We start from the raw sequence: 17,566 nt of genomic DNA, 5'->3' as shown, positions 1-17,566 counted from the left end.
AGGCATGTGGGGGAGCCTTACCATATAGGAGTTAATGGCACCCACAATACTATAGGGGAAAATGTCGATGCCTATAATACTGCTCGGGCTCTGCCATGCCAGGGAGGTTATAGAGTACTATTTCCATAGGTGTATAGGGTATAGGCCCTGGTATTGCGGTTTGACTTGTGTGCCCCACCTTACTTTCTCCGTCTATTTCCTGGTCCTTACCGAGCGGGCTTTCCCAATAGGTTGGTCCTAGTCGGCTCTGATCACGCCAGTCGGAGAAGAGTAGTGAGTAGGGTTTTGGGGCATCCCTGGTCGGAGGAGTGGGGTTGGAGTCAAGAGTAGTGTTTTGGCCAGGCCTTCTGGTCAAAGAGGCCATCCATAGGTGGGCTAGAGACCGAAGCGTGCGCTCCGGTCAGAGAGGTGGGCCAGAGTTAGAAAACGGGCGCCGCTCCTCCTCGGCCAGACCTTTTGATCGGTGATTGGATTGCCCTTCTGGCCTATTGTTTAGATACTTGGGCCAGCCCATGAGTTGCATGTTGTTTGCAGCGTTGTTTGCTGGACCGAGCCTTTGTTCAGAAGCCGGTCCGTGAGGGACCCTGGGTTTATGAACCCGACACTCTCTCTCTTTTCTTTTTCTTTTTAGATAAATCTGGTGTGCAATTTTTTGTTATCTCTTTTGTACCTTGTTTTATGCTAATTGCTTCTACCTTGTGCTTAGGAGACAAAAGGCGAAGGCTGCTCGTGCTATTGCGGAGGCGTGAACTTCTGATGTTGGGGAGGCCAAGCAGTGGTACCAAGACCAAGGATCCGGAGAAGGCTAGCTCTACTCTTGTTGATCCGAAGGTGTAGTGTTTAGGCTTCTTGTTGTTAGTCTTAGTTGTGGCCGAAGGCAATAGGTTGCAAGAGCTCGTCCTCTGTGTATATTGTGGTTTTTGCTGTTTAGTTGTTGCCTTTGCCATCTATGTTTTAATTGCACATTTGTCCTACGTAGGACGTGTTTCCTGTGACTATGTACCAAGATGGTGTTTATGTTAGCTGTGAACTATGGGAGTTTTGGCATGAGACTTTTTCCTAGGCCTCATGTTTGTGAGATGTTCACCTTCGTAACGTACGACATTGATGACGAACACGTGGAATTTGTTAGGTCTCTTGCCTGGCGAGGGCCTCACCCGCCTGTTTAGTTTCTTGCATTTTAAGTTATGCTATTTGACTAGCCTTTGCGCCTTTGTAATTTATGATAGTAAGGCTTAACGCCTTAGGCGTTTTTGCCTTGTTTGCTGCCTTCAAGCTTTTGTATAGTTTTGGTGTTCTCTTTGAGGATTGCACATGTAATGCACTTGTAATCTACTTGTTTTCTTCTGAATGAAGTTTGTACCCTTGATGGACACTTGTTTGGCTGTAGGATCTTGTTCGAATTACAATTTAGGCCAAAGAGTTCTAGCTGATGTCGCTTATTTTCTTGCTCTTACCTCTGCTTCTTTCTTCTCTGGTTGTCATTGGGAATGAGCTTGTGCGTCCACGTAGAGGAGTTGAGGCGATAGCCTTTGGCCTTATTTCTTGTGCGGAGGCTCTGGCACTTGTTTCTTTTAGTGTAGCCTCCGCTTTTTGCTCTCTAGATGTTGCTGGGGAGGTTCTAGCATGTCGGCGCATAAGAGCTGAGGTGCTCGTATTTGATCTTGTAGTTGTTGCAAAGGCTTTACCCTAATTTGAGCATTCATCAGAGGTGCTAGTCTTCGACCTTGGTGCTTCTCTAGGGGCCACAGTGCAATTTGAGCAAGCAACGGAGGCTGTTAAACTCATGCTTGAGCATTGTCTTCGCTTGCGCCAGGATAAGTGTCTTGTTGCCTTAGGTCATGCTAGGGCAGTTGCGCTCCCATTGAACATGGTTGATGACAAGCCATACTAGTTGGTATCTTCGGTTGTGGGGAGATGTTACGAGTCTTCGTGCGACACCCTTCCACAACCTCTGATACTGGCTGGTTCTTGACAAGGTGCAACTGCACAACACCCACTGGAGGTTGTACATCACACAGTGGTATATGCGTACAACCTCTCTGTGGTCTTCGCCAGGTAGCGCAAGCTGCTATAATTATAGGTCTTCGCACGGTATCCCGTGACCCTCTTATTTTTAAGGATACTCCCACCTCTATTGCTTTCTTGTCTTGCTCTATAGTTTGTTAGGTTTGCTTTGCCTTGGCCTCCCCCCAAGCGTTCTCTAGAGCTTGAGGTATAGTGATGCACTGACTGGGGCTGGTGCGGGGGGACGTCCCATTTTATAGTCTTCTGTTGGTATGCTTAATAAATTTTGGTAGTTGGTGGAGGTTTATTGTTTTGATATGTTTTGATGTCGTAATGAGTTTGACGGTTTGTTTGTACTTGTGTATCTTTGGTTCTTAAATGTTGTTGTACTTCAGTCTTTAATTTCTGATTGTCACCTCGTGCCTCATAAAAATAGGTCTTCGCTAGGTCTTTTCCTGCCCGATGCCTGTAGTGAAGGCATGTCTTTGTCAGGTTTCTAGCCTTTTGGCCATTTTTGATAATTCCTTGATGCCTGATTATGGATGGGGATTTGTCAAGGTTACAGGCTGGTTGAGCCATGGAGGTCGTGTAACACCTCTGGTGTTTTAAACCCTAAAATATGCCATGTCATCATATGCATTGCACATCATGTTTGTGTTAGTGAAAATTTTGATATGCATTCACTAAAACAAGTTTATTTGTATGATGATATGTGTTGACGTGTATGAGATGAATCAAGTTCATAACCTTAGTGTTGAATTGGAATTTCCAAAAACCCTAATTTCCTGCATTTAATATTACCCTAGAAAACCTAATTCAAAATCTAAGCACATTTTGGGGTTGAGCCTAAAATAAAAAGTGTAGAGTTTGTCATTTTGTACAAAGTTGGTTTTTGGTGGTTTCAAAGTTGTTATATAAAATTTGAAGTAATTTGAAAAGGCGATAAGTTCTTAAAGTGTCCCCTTTTGATTTTAAACTTGTATTTCAAAATATAGACATAATTTGGGTATGGTTATTAAAGTAAAGTTGTAGAACATTGATTTTGGAACAACTTTTATTTTTGAAGATTTTTGAGTTACCATACAAATTTGAGAGTAATTTGAAAAATGGATCAAGTGGCAATTTGGTAAATATAGTGAACATTGCTAGCGGGCGACACCTCACCGACGGCGAGCTTCCGATGTCTTCCAGTCGCGCCCGTGGCCATCTCCGGCTTCATGCTGGCATGGGAAGGCTGCTACGTGGCTTCTCCTTGCTTCTTGGCCGTGCTATAAAGCCTGCGCCGTCGCCGTTCTTCTTCGTTTCCTCTCCTCTGCTTTTCCCGACGTCGCTGCTCAGCTCCATCGAGCTCGTGCCATCGCCGTAGCGCATACCCAGTCTCAGCAAAGCCTGTCATAGCTCCGCCTACTCCTTGTGAACCAAGCTGACTGGTTTTGGGCGCCTGATTTCGCTGAGAAACGCTACGTGCCATTGTTCTTCCTCGTGGCCGGCCACAACACCGTTGAGCTCGCGTCCCCGTGGCCAGCACTCTACGGTGTGTCTCTATCTTTGCTTAGCGTAGCTCCAGCTTCACCGTGTTGCCATGATGCTCGGCGTCTTGTTGGATGACCTTTTCGTCCACTGCAGCCACCGAAACGCCACCGTCAACGACAGCTTGCTCCGCCGTGTCTGCTCTGATCGCCGACCCACTTTTCTGTTGCTCCTCCGGTTCAGCCATTAGCTCGAGCGTGTTTGGGGTGAGCTGCTGATTCTTCCCAAGCATTTTGTTTAACCGCTACTGGCCTCACTTCGCCGGCGTAATGCAGCCGCACCGCTGTGTCCGCCATGGCCGGCATCAAGCTCGGTTTGTGTAGTATTTGGTGCAATTAGTGCCACCAATGGGTGTGCCTTGTCGTGGTGATCACGCCAGTACCTTGGTCGTGGCCGGAAACCTCACCGGCGGCGAGAAATCATCGGTCAAAGCGCGGTCGTCGCTGCTGTGCATGGGAGTACTGTGCTGACGAGTGGGACCCCGCTGTCAGTGACGATTTGATTTAGAAATGGAAATTTTTTCTTTTTCAGAAGTAATGAATAGTGTAAGTTTTTGTTTATTTTGTGAAGAATTAAATAGAGCTCCAAAAATTATGAAAATTTTTGTGTGACCTCTTTGAGATGTAAAATATGTAGGAAAAATATTAAATTTTATTTTTCAGTATATTTTGAATGTGGTAAAAATTTCTCAAATTAATTAATAAATGGGTTTCCATGATTTTTCTAGGCTTAAATAATTATCCAAAAATTATGAAAATTGTTTTGCCACTTAGTTATCATGTGATGAGTCTTCACAAAAAATTTTGTGCTCATTTGGAGAAAGTTGATTTATTTCATAATTAATAAAAACAAATAGTAAACCCTAATGATTTAGGTTTTGTTTGAATTTGGGATTGAGTGATGACCTTGGGTCATTAGCATATAATGATCCTTGGAAATTAAAGTAAGTGTTTGAGTTTATGAAAAGGTTTATTCAGATGTTGGTTTGCAATTGTACCGCGAAGGAAAGTTGTATTCAAGTTACTAACTTTTGCATCCATCGTCAAGCATCATGTTTTATATCGCGCATCATATTAAACATGGCATTGTTACTACGTGTAGTGAACGAAAGCGAGAACGTGGTAGTCAACCAAGTTGTTGAGGAAGTTAACCTACCTGTTGAGGTCCGGTTTGATATCTGTGGAACATCTACGGAACCTGATTATTCCAACAATCAAGGCAAGCCCCGGATGCATTTAAACCTACCTTGTGTTTTACAAATTTATATCGCTTTTGCTTTTCTATACTGCATTAAGTGATTAGGAGTTGAGTGGAAACCTAATTGATGCATTACCAACCTTGTTTTTCCATATCAACCTTGTTACCAGTTTTAATTCAAGAATACCTAGTTATGCTCAGCCATGCTTAGACCAATGAAAGTCGGGTGATTACTTGTCACCTGCGAGGGATTTTTGGTTACGACTTGTTATTTATGTTACCATGAGATATGAGCATGTGGAGTAATAAATCTAGATCGGGCGGACTCGATGTATGAGAGCCACAAGCATTGGATGTCTTATGAGCGGGTTCTTTCTGCCTGTGTCGATTAAGAACCATCCGTTGTTGAATTGCATGAGGTGAGGCTTTGTAGTACTAGCCACATGCTCCGATAAGCCTTAACTTGGCTATTCTATTATGAGAATGGCTACTCATGCACTAGGAGTGGAGAGATGGTGGGAGTAGCATGTACCCACGTGGCAATAGGTTGGATTGGTGGAGTACTGTGCTCTCGGGTGGCGCGGACCTATTCTTGTTTTAGAGGATCTGAGGGTGGGTTGGTATATGTAGGTCAGGGACCTGCATATGTCATGTGGTTGGGAATCCCTAGCTGGGTTATAATCGGTTTGAATCGTCGTTGCTCCTCGGTTATGGAGACTCAACTCACTGTTCATCATCGTAGTTAATAAATGAAACTTGAGGAAGATTTGGGAAAGGGTTTGATATGAAGTTCATGATCTCAATATGGATCATGGCAGATTCATATATGATTTTGATAAGGATTAAATGTTGAAAGAAAGAATCTTTTTAAAGAGCTTTTACGCAAAAGAACCGTGTTTATTGCTAAAGCCTTACCTTGAATCCCTGAGCCTGCATTCTTGAGTCTTATCAGTTTTTATTCTGGTTAAGTCTTGTTGAGTACTTTTGTACATAGGGTTCATTAACCCTTGTTGCAGGTGAGTCTCATGAGCAGGTCTGCTTTGGACCATGCTGCATGACTATTTTTCAAATCAAAGATGACAAGTAAATGTGTGGTCCTTGGGCAGGGCACTTTCTTTGTGTGTTATGTTTATGTTACTAATGCCACTCCACTACTATGGTTTGTAATAATAATCATACTTAGTTTGTGAAATAACTGTTTTGTAACTAAGTTATTTTAAGACTTCTGCTATTTCACTCTGATATAAATTAATGAATAAACTGTTGTAATACTACAATGACTCTGTAATGGATCCTGCTCGGAAAAATCGTGGATGATTCGGGGTTCTCCGAGGACACCCGACAGTCTTCTTAAGTTATTGAGAACATATGCATAGTCGTCAGAGGTCATTGGACAGTGACAGGTGCATGTGGGCCCTATAATTTAGGAGGTTCTACCATAGGTCTTTTCATGCTTTGTAGCCTTCAGCTATGGGCAATGGAAGGTCCTCTTTGTTGTGATATTGTTTATCGAATGTTGTGGCTCTGTTGCTAGCCACTTTCAACCTTTTCTTTTCCCAGTGCTGCTAGGGGAATTCCTCTTTATATTTTAGAGGGTTTTACATGGGTCCTACCTCGTTAAAAAAACTCACCTCCGCTAGGAGTCCCCCTTTTGTGAGGAAAAGAGTACATGCCCTTTTGCATCAAATGTAAAAAGAAGAAATGGAAAATATAGCAAAATAACCTGAGGTGACCTTCGCTTATAGTTCCATGAAGGCCCTCCTCTTATAGCTATATGTAAAACATGCACAAATTGTCGATGTTCTAGGTGTGGGTAGTTTTCCTTCCTTCACAATCTGTTAGGTAAAATGACCCTGGCCTTCTGACGACCTTCAGCGTGTATGGACATTCCAACTTTGGTTGGAGTTTTCCTTCACTCGCTGCATTCGGCTTCCTTCTTAGGACTAGGTCTCCATCTTGTATGTGTTTTTTGACTACATGGCTATCTCTCCACTTCTTGGTCTGCTCTTGGTATTTGGTGATGTTTCTTCTAGTCTTGTGCCTTTGATTGTTTCTTTAGAATATTCTTCTTCTGCTGCCAAAGCTTGCTTCATCACCCGGAGGCTCTGATGTCGGACCTCCTCGGGTAGCATTGCTTCCTCTCCATACACCAGTTTGAATGGTGTGAAACCCATTGCCCTAGATGCTGTGGTGCTATGAGACCACAACACCTTCGGTAGTTTCTTGACCCACTTTCCCTTGTGAAGGTTGAACAGAGTTTTGATATTACTGAGAATACAATTATGTTAGCTCTTTCTACTGCACCGTTTGATTCTGGATAGTAAACTGAGACAAAGGCTAGTGTAGTCCCCAGACTCCTGTAGAACTCTTTGAACCTGTCTGAATCAAACTATTTTCCATTGTCTACCGTGAGGGTTCTTGGCACTCCAAATCTACAAATGATATTTTGACAGATGTTGACGGTAGTTAACATTCATCACAAACCGTAAATATACCTTCCATAAATGATTAAAATAGATCACCAACATAGACTTAGGGGTTTAAACTAATAAATTTCATGAGTTTTGGTGAATCTATGTTTCTAGTAGGATTTGATCAGAAAACCATCAAGGAGAACATATTCGTCAAAGGAAATCACGGAATTCCGCCACAGGATCAATGTGGGAAGGTTCTAGAAGACTCTAGGAGGCTCTCCACCAAAGCGGGGCTCGACCCACTAACATGTGGGGCTAGCCAGCCCCACCTAGAGGTTGCTCGGCCCCTGTGGGCCCCACCTATCATCCTCTTTGTTATGTTGGTTCTCCATCGCCTTCTAGGATGCATCTTAGCTGTTATTTCAAGTCGGTTTGATCCAAAGGCTCAGGATTGATGCTCCGAACTATATATATCTGCCTATACCCCCTAGGGCAGATGCCTCATTTGATCCTAAGAGCTGAGAAGCTAGAAACTCTAATTCATATGTCCACTAGGATCAGGGCTAGCAATCAAGAGAAGATTAGTCCTCGATAGGATCTAGTCTTATATTAGAGATAGAGATAGAGTGAGAGGGAAGAGTTTTGGAGGAGTCCCGGCCTATCAGTGCTCTCTCTACGGCTTGTACCCTGGCAGAATTAAGTTCTTCTTGAGCTTGCTTCTGAGACTTCTCTAGTAATCGACTTTTAATTCAAGTAAGCATTTTGTTCATATTATTCTTTAGGTTTGCGACTCTCTTTTGAGTACTTTAATCCTTGTAGCTCCTAGGTTAAAGTAGTATTCATAGTGTAAGCATGGTGCTTAGACTCAGTTACTCTAGATGTACCCTATTTTCTATATCAGTGGAAGCTTGCGAGGGTGACTCTTATAGCCTCATTGAATCCTCTATAGTCCACCTCCCATTAGTAGGCTTAGCAGGACTTTGTTACTATAGAAAACATACTATGCTTGTGTTTTCTCTAGTAATATCCCCAAAATTGAATAATAGAAGACAAAGCTTACTGAAGTTAGAACTAGAAGACCTTAGCAGTCTCCTCTATGCTCCTATTATCTAGCCTTGATTGTGAGGTTGGGTTATGTTAGAATTGGTTATTCTCACCCCCGTTCCTTTGGGTTCGATATGAAACTAGGTTACTCTCGGTGAAGTGCTATAATAGTATAATGTCTATGCGCTTGCAGATTATTCTATGTGCATTAATTTATACCAACAAGCATTTCTAGCGTCGTTGCCGGGGAACGGTTGTTGAGTTAACTTCGAGTCTAGCTTAACCTTGTACTATAATTTTATCCTTTAATCTTTTCTTCCTTTTTACCATCGATCTAGAATACACCGCTATCTTCCAATATGGTGCACCCACAGGCACAAGTCTATAGCCACAATAATCTTCAAAGCCTATCCTAACACCTGGCTATGAGCTACGCCCGTGGTTAATCAACATGGTTTAGGATCAACCCTTTTCAGGCGAAGGTGATGAAAACCCCTATTCTCACTTAAATGAGTTTGAGTAGACCTGTGCATGCCTACACATTGTGGGCATGTCAGATGAAACCTTATGATGGAAGCTCTTTCCCTTCTCTTTGATGGGAAAAGCTAAATGTTGGTACAATCTCACCATTGAGAGTAGACAAGGAGATTGGGAAGCCCTATGCTCTAACTTTTGCTTGCAATTCTTTCCCATCTCTAGGGTAGTCAGACTTCGTTTAGAGGTTCTATCTTTTAGACAAAAGAAAAAAGAATCTCTAGACATGGCATGAGAATGTTTTAATACTCTCATTAAAACTAGCCCTGACCTTGCCATTCAAGACCCTATTCTTCTTCAACACTTTTATATGGGTCTTAATAGGAAAACCTCGAAGCATCTTAATACGGCCTCAGGAGGCTCGTTCTTGCATGTCTCCGCCAATATGGGGAGAAGCATTGTTACTAAAATCTTAGAGGATGCCCCTAAAGAAATAGAAGAGAGGCCATTAGAGGAAGAATACCAGATAGCTGAATCTAAATCCATAGAAAACCCATCACCAACTTCAGCTATCTTAGATCCTGAACCATCAGAAAAGGAGAAAACTATAATTTTGGATTTTATTCTTGAATTCGAGGATGATTTTTTTGATGAATATGGAAATACCTTGAATTACCATACCATGAGGAGACCCCAAAAGTCTAGGAAACCATCACTTCATGAAGAATCTTTAGACCCTTCTGAGGAAGCTTTCCTTAAAAAGACTATGAAAGAGCTAGTGTCTATTATAAGTAATGAATGGCTAGAAGAGTTAAAGCTTTCCACTGAAGTGATTCGCTTAGATTCACCTTCTATTTCCATTCATTGCCAAATCAATAAAGCTCCTTTCGATGCTCTTTACAATCCAGTTGTGGGTGTTAACATCATGTCTGCATCTTTTGCTCATGATTTAATGAAACACATGCCATTAACCCCAACAACAAAGTTATTGAAAGGTCTTTTAGGACACATTCTCCCAAGTTTGGGAATCATTTATGTACTTCCTATCCAGGTAAAAGGAACTAAGGTTCATCTGAGCTTCTATATCTATGATATTATAGAGTTCGACCTGTTGATAGGACAACCAATTGAAAGATTTATCCAAGAAGGACAAAGATGAAAGTTGAATATAAGACTTGGGAAAAACTTTAAGCTTTCTATACCCATCACTCATTCTCTAAATGCTGAGACTGAGCCAATTCTCGAGGAAGACTCAATGGAAGAGGTTAAGGCTATATCTCCTGATGACTTGATCTAACACAACCAAAAAGATGATGCCCAGTTCTTCATCGAAGAAGAAGACGAAAATCCTATAGACCCTGAACCTCTAGATGAATTGTTGAAACCACCTAAGCCTACCATTGAGCTTAAACCCCTGTCTTCTAGTCTTACATATGCTTTTCTCAATAATGATCAGGATTCTCCTATGATCATAAGTGATAAACTCTCTCAGGAAGAATCCGTCTGCTTGCTAATTGTCTTAGAAAAGCATTGTTTTGCTTTTGGCTACTCACTCCAAGACCTTAAGGGAATTAGCCCTGCTCTTTGCACCCATTGTATCCCTATAGATCCTAACTCTTTACCTTCTATGGAGCCCCAACGTAGGCTTAATAATGCAATGAGAGAGGTTGTTAAGAAAGAGGTTTTGATACTCCTACATGCTAGGATCATCTATCCCGTGCCTCATAGTGAGTGGGTAAGCCCTGTTCAAGTTGTTCCTAAAAAGGGAGGCATGACTGTTGTTAAAAATGAAAAGAATGAATTAATCCCCCAAAGAACCATCACTAGATGGCGGATGTGTATAGATTACTAAAAACTTAACAAGGCAACAAAGAAGGATCACTTTCCATTGCCCTTCATTGATGAAATGTTAGAGCGACTGGCGAACCACTCTTTTTTCTATTTCCTTGATGGGTATTCAGGTTACCACCAGATACCGATTCATCTAGATGACCAAAGCAAAACCACTTTTACTTGTCCATATGAAACTTATGCTTACCATAGAATGTCTTTTGGATTATGTAATGCTCCAGCTTCTTTCCAAAGATGCATGATGTCTATATTTTCTTATATGATTGAAGAAATCATGAAAGTTTGATGGATGACTTTTCTGTTTATGGAAAAACTTTTGATGATTGTCTTAAAAATTTAGACAAGGTTTTGAAAAGATGTGAAGAAAAGCACTTAGTCCTTAATTGGGAAAATGTCATTTCATGGTTAGAGAAGGCATAGTGCTTGGACACTTGGTGTTCGAATGTGCGATTGAGGTAGATAGAGCTAAAATTGAAGTAATCAAACAATTACCTCCTTCTGTAAATATCAAAGGGATCCATAGTTTTCTTGGTCATGCGGGGTTTGACTGCCGCTTTATAAAAGATTTTTCACATATTACTAGACCACTTACAAATCTTTTGGCGAAGGATGTTCCCTTTGAATTTGATGATGCATGCTTGAAATCTTTTAACATTCTTAAGAAATCACTCATCTCTACACCAATCATTCAACCCTCTGATTGGTCATTACCTTTTTGAAATTATTTGTGATGCTTGTGATTATGCTATGGGGGCAGTTTTGGGACAAACTAAAGATAAAAAGTATCATGCAATTGCTTATGCTAGCAAAATTTTGATAGGACCTCAACTTAATTATGCAACAACTAAAAAAGAACTCCTGGCTGTTGTTTTTGCTATTGACAAATTTAGATCTTACTTAGTAGGAGCTAAGGTGATTGTTTATTCTGATCATGCTGCTTTAAAATACTTGCTCACTAAGAAAGATGCTAAACCCAAATCAATAAGATGGATTTTGCTACTCTAAGAATTTGACTTAGAAATAAAAGATAAAAAGAGAGTAGAAAATTTTATTACCAATCACTTGTCTAGAATGCAGTTTGAGAATTTGCAGGGACTGCCCATCAATGATTCACTGTGAGACAACATGCTCTTCAAAGTTACAAAATCCAACCCCTGGTATGCAAATATTGTAAATTTTATGGTTGCAGGTTTTGTACCACTAGGGGAAAACAAAAGAAAGCTCATCTATGAAAGTCATCTCCCCATATGGGATGAGCCATACCTCTTCAGAGTATGTTCTGAGGGTTTGCTTAGAAGATGTGTACCAGCAGAGGAAGGCATCAAGATTATCAAACGATGCAACTCATCACCATATGGAGGACATTATGGGGCATTCCGCACTCATTTGAAGATTTGACAGAGTGGATTCTTTTGGCCAACCATGTATGAAGACACAAAGGATTTTATCTAGTGATGTGGAGCATGTCAGAGGCACGGGAATATCAATTCAAGAGATGTCATGCCACTCAACAACAACCTCTAGATCGAGCTCTTCGATGTCTAGGGAATTGACTACAAGGGACTGTTTCCAAAGTCAAAAGGCTATGAGTACATCTTGGTGGTAGTTGACTATGTCTCCAAGTGAGTTGAAGCCATGCCATGTAGAGCTACTGATGCAAAGAACTCCAAGAAGATTTTTGAAGAAATAATATTTCCAAGATTTGGAGTTCCAAGGATGCTGATTAGTGATGGAGGAACTCACTTCACGGACAAGAACTTCCACCACTATTTGACAAAGCATGGGATCCGTCACAACATCGCTACTCCATATCACCCTCAAACAAGTGGCCAAGCAGAAACATCAAATAAACAAATCAAGATCATTCTGCAAAAGACAGTCAACAAGATGGAAACTACATGGAAGGATAGACTACTCGATGCACTACGGGCCTACAGAATGGCCTATAAAACACCATTAGGGATGTCACCATATCAATTGGTCTATGGAAAAATGTGCCATCTACCTATCGAGCTAGAATTCAAAGCTCACTAGGCCATCAGACAATGGAACATGGACTTTGAAGCCACAGGAACCAAGAGGAAGATGTAACTCTCTGAGTTGGATGAATGGAGTGAAAAAGCTCATCATAATGCTAAGAGATATAAGGAGAGAACCAAGAGATGGCATGACAAGAGGATTAAGAAGGAGTTCACCCCCGAAGATATGGTACTACTTATTAATTCTAGGGTTAAATTATTCAGGCACGGAAACCTTCGAAGCAAATGGGAAGGGCCATTCAAGGTGATAAGCATTTCGTCGCATGGAGCGGTAAATGGCCACCATCTCAAGATCTTTCTAGAACCTAAAAACTACCTAAGGATTTGGATGAGGTAGATTTTCTGATTTACCATAGATTTACACCACTGCCATCCTCCGTAATGTTTCGTAATGTGAAAATATATTTTTTGGGATTAGATAGGAGTTAGAAACCACCATGAGAAAAATCACCCTAATACCCCGACATGTGGGTCCGACTAACCCCACCTAGAGGTTGCTCGACCCACTGTCAGCGCCTCTCGTGTCCCATCAACTGTCTCGTGTCTTCTAGATCCTTCCTCTTCATAATCTCGTAGTTTTTTGATGCATTTTGTTTTTCCTTGTTATGAGACCTCATATGGATAGATCTTGACCCCTGTTGCAAGTTGAACCCCATATATAAACGAGCCCCTGCCTACCTCCATTGCCATCCCATCAAAGCTTTCTCCTCCAACAGCAACAAAGCTCTCATCCTCTTTAGTTCTAATGGCCGATACAGAGATCATCCCCTATGGAGCCAGTCTTAGCAAGAAGCCTGACACATTGGCATTGACCGCCATTCCTCCAGAAGCTACCCTTATTTGCTCAAATCAATCCTACTATGCCCAAGCCATTTGTCGCCCGCTAATCGCTCTACCACCTCCGCTGCTACATCTTGAAGGAAAGCCTCTCCAACAGGAGCCGAAGCTAGACGCCCAGAAGCTTTTCAAGGTGATGAAGGAGATCAACTATATTCTGCTAAAGGATCATGAGGTGTTGACTGGACTCAAGACCAAAAAATTTGGAGATGGTACATGTGCAAAATATAAGTTGGTCACCCCTTAGAAAATCATTGATGGAGTCTGGGCTCTACTAGATCAGATCAAGGTTGTTCCCCTAAAGGAGAGGAAGAGAAAGGCGCCATCACCACTTGAGCATCCAAGGATGACCATTGCCCTTCTAGAGAAGAAGATTGAAGGCCTCTTGGATGTAGTTTATACCCTAGAGCAGAGGCTTGACGAAGAACGTGTTCGTCTAAAGAGTTTTAAAGAAGACCTAAATGCTTTAAATCATTTTGTTGTCAAATCTAGGAAGGAGAATTAGGTAGTCATTTTGAGAAGGCACAAGTGTTAGGTTAAGTGTTATCATGTGTTTAGGTTTGTCACTTAGCTCAGATGTTAGACCAGTCGAAAGTTTGTGTTAGCCAGATAAAAGTTTGTGCTTAGTTTGTGCTTGTGTAATAAAGTGCCTTATTAAAGTTAATGGAGTTGTATTATTATCTGCTCTCTATTTCTTTTGGATATGTGTTTGTCTCCACATGTTGTGTAGAAACAAGTGTGGGGGAGACACACCGAATCAACAAGACGTAATTTAAGCGTGGAAATCATGAAATTCAGAAAAGTAATGAGTCAAGAGCCACGTACATCGAAGCGGGCCTCGAGCAGACCCTAGAGTGGGCCACCCGGCCTCCTCTATGGGCCACCTAGCCCATCATCGCACTACCTTGCCATGTGCTATGTCCACGGTCAGGTTTGCAACCCATACACTCTATTTTCATATGTTTTGCTTTTTGTTTCGAACCGAATTAAAAATCACTTGATAAAACAACTTAAAACATGAGGAAAGGTTATTTTAGTCATGACTTAAGGATAGACTCACATAATACTTTTCCTAGAAGTCATGCTACTATTGGGAACTTATTATTAGAGACCCCATGTTACTTAAGTTGTTGTGGAGTGAGATATAGTAGAATAATGAGAACATGATTCTTGATGTCTTGTTATTGGAGAATTTTATTTCAAAAAGTAAAATGAATAGCTACACCTCTCCTTTATGGTAAGTAATGTCCTACCAGAGCCATACATGATATATAGACTAGAGAAAACACTTCTACATATAATACTTGTATTTGTATTGAATGTGGTCAAACTTTGTGACCCTTGTTGAGAAACTTATCATGCTCTCAAGATCAAGATCATATACACTCCACATATACCTACTGCCCCTACACTAGGAGTATGCAATAACATGTTTTCCATCTAGCCAAAAATGTTCTACTCCTACACTGGGAATAGACACAAAAATATGCTTGATAGGATAAATGCTCCAAGTTCTCATAAATGTCTCTGTTGAAAAGAGGCATGGGCTATGCAAAAGTTATTCATGAAAAGAAAAAGTATTGAAAAAATGAACAAGTGCCTAAGATATCTAAAAGAATGGGTACTCAGATGCCTGCTTGAAAAAAGAGAGATGAATAAGATAGCCCATGTTTTCTTGCAAAAGTGTCTCAAAGTGATTTGAGAGTACTACAAAAGGAGAAGGTAGGCTATGTTTTGTTTCAAAAATCTTAAAATGTTTCTCCAATTGACTTGAGTAAAGGAAGATGGTGATCTATTTCAAGTTATTGCATTCTTCAACCACCCAAAGTTTCATGGTAGACACTTTGAATCCGCATGACTAGGAATGGTTTTATGTTGATGTCTTGTCCTAAGGTTATGTCTCAAGTAATCAACCCTTTTATCGAGGATGAATAAAAGCCTAAGTGTGGGGGAGTTGTTTGACGGTAGTTAACATTCATCACAAACCATCAATATACCTTGCATAAATGATTAAAATAGATCACCAACATAGACTTAGAGGTTTAAACTAATAAATTCCATAAGTTTTGGTGAATCTATGTTTCCAGTAGGATTTAATCAGAAAACCATCAAGGAGGACCTATTCATCAAAGGAAATCATGGAATTCCGCCATGGGATCAACGTGGGAAGGTTTCAGAAGACTCTAGGAGGCTCTCCACCAAAGCAAGGCTTGACCCACTAGCATGTGGGACCAACCGGCCCCACCTAGAGGCCACCTAGCCCCTATGGGCCCCACCTATCTTCCTCTTTGTTATGTCGGTTCTCCACCGCCATCTAGGATGCATCTCAGCCGTTATTTCAAGTCGGTTTGATACAAAGGCTCAAGATTGACGCTTTAGCCTATATATATCTACCTATACCCTCAAGGCAGATGCCTCATTTGATCCTAAGAGCTGAGAAGCTAGAAACCCTAATTCATATGTCCACCAGGATCAGGGCTAGTAATCAAGAGAAGATTAGTTCTCGATAGGATCTAGTCTTGCATTAGAGATAGAGAGATAGAGTGAGAGGGAAGAGTTGTGGAGGAGTCCTGGCCTGTCGGTGCTCTCTCTACGGCTTGTACCCTGGTGGAATTAAGCACTTCTTGAGCTTGCTTCTGAGACTTCTTTGGTAATCGACTTCTAATTCAAGTAAGCATTTTGTTCATATTATTCTTTAGGTTTGCGACTCTCTTTTGAGTACTGTTGGTGTTTTGGACCGGCAGGCCCTCAATCAACTAGTGAAAATGCACTGCGTGCCCCTAATCTTGGATGGTGATGCAAAGAGACACAAGGTTTATACTGGTTTAGGCAATAGGCGCCCTACGTCTAGTCTGAGAGATCGATCTTGTATCCCTTGCACTGAAGTGCTTGTAGTAGGGGGTTACAAGCTGGGCGAGAGAGGGAGCTAGTCCTAGGTCTCTACGTGGAGCAGCGTGGGCTGCTTGAGACATTGCTCTCAGGCAGCGGGGGAGCATGTGTGAGTGTTCATGAGTGTTCATCCATCTATGCGTCTCTATGTTCGCCTGTGCATGTGCGTGTCTATCTGCCTTTTTCTCCCTAGAAACAACCTCGGTCACTCCCTTTTATAGTTGAAGGGGGGGGACAGGGGTGATACATGTGCTCATTACACGGCGGTTCATGAGCAGAGGTGGTACGCCCAGCCCTGTGGCTTGTCACTGTGGCGGCATGGTCGATGGAGCGGTCTTGTCCTTGATATACTAGAGCGACGCACCGGTCACGCCCGATCCTGTGAAACGTGGGAGCTCCTATGGCTTGGTGCAGGGTATGGTGCGTACTGTAGATGATGTGTTGGTCGCTGTATGTTGACGACATAGAGAGCCGAGGCCCAGTCAGTGCCGAGGCCAAACCATTATGGGGGGCTCGGCGGGCGCGAATCCCGAGGCTACCAAGACCCTGAAGTGGATAGCTGAGGCTCGGAGGGAGCAGCTGGTCCCGTACACTGATTCTGAGGCTACAGGGACCTAGACCTGACTCTCCACGCCATGCCATCCTTGGAGCAGGTGGGGTTAGGTAGCACAGTGCCACATGGGTGTCCGTCATGGGCACAGTGCCGAGCACAGCGGCCGGTAATCCCTGCCCCGTCCTGTCCCGGACGGCATGGCGTCGATGTGACTTACATCTCATCGGCCACTCCGCTGTGTCAAGCCGTCGTTCGGCTGATATCGTGGGAGCGGTTGAACATGTTAGTTGGACATGACGTCCTGTTGGAGAAGTTGGTCAAGGCAGAGGCGACGGGGTTGTTGCCAAGCCAGCCTCGAGCAAGGCGGAGAATCAGCACCTCGTCCGAGCTTTGCGTGCGAGGCCTCGAGCAAGGCGGAGAATCAGCACCTCGTCCGAGCCTTATGTGCGGGGCCTCGAGCGAGGCGGAGAATCAGCACCTCGTCCGAGCCTTACATGCGGGGCCTCAAGCGAGGCAAAGAATCAGCACCCCATCCAAGGCCTTATAGGCGGGGCCTCGAGCAAGTTAGGGTACTGTTCAAGGTGGGCTAGGTGGTCTAGCCGAGTCTCGAATAAGGTGGGGGTTTGCCGGTAGTTGTCTCTTGGCTTCGATTTTTACATGGTCTAAGTGATTTTGTTGGTTCTTGCTTAGGGGACCCCTTTTTATGGTACCCGACAGTAGCCCCCGAGCCT

Source organism: Miscanthus floridulus, chromosome 3, assembly GCF_019320115.1.
Source record: "Miscanthus floridulus cultivar M001 chromosome 3, ASM1932011v1, whole genome shotgun sequence".
In the NCBI taxonomy this organism is placed as follows: domain Eukaryota; kingdom Viridiplantae; phylum Streptophyta; class Magnoliopsida; order Poales; family Poaceae; genus Miscanthus; species Miscanthus floridulus.
The sequence above is the reverse complement of the archived record's forward strand: the minus strand, read 5'-3'. Positions refer to the sequence as shown.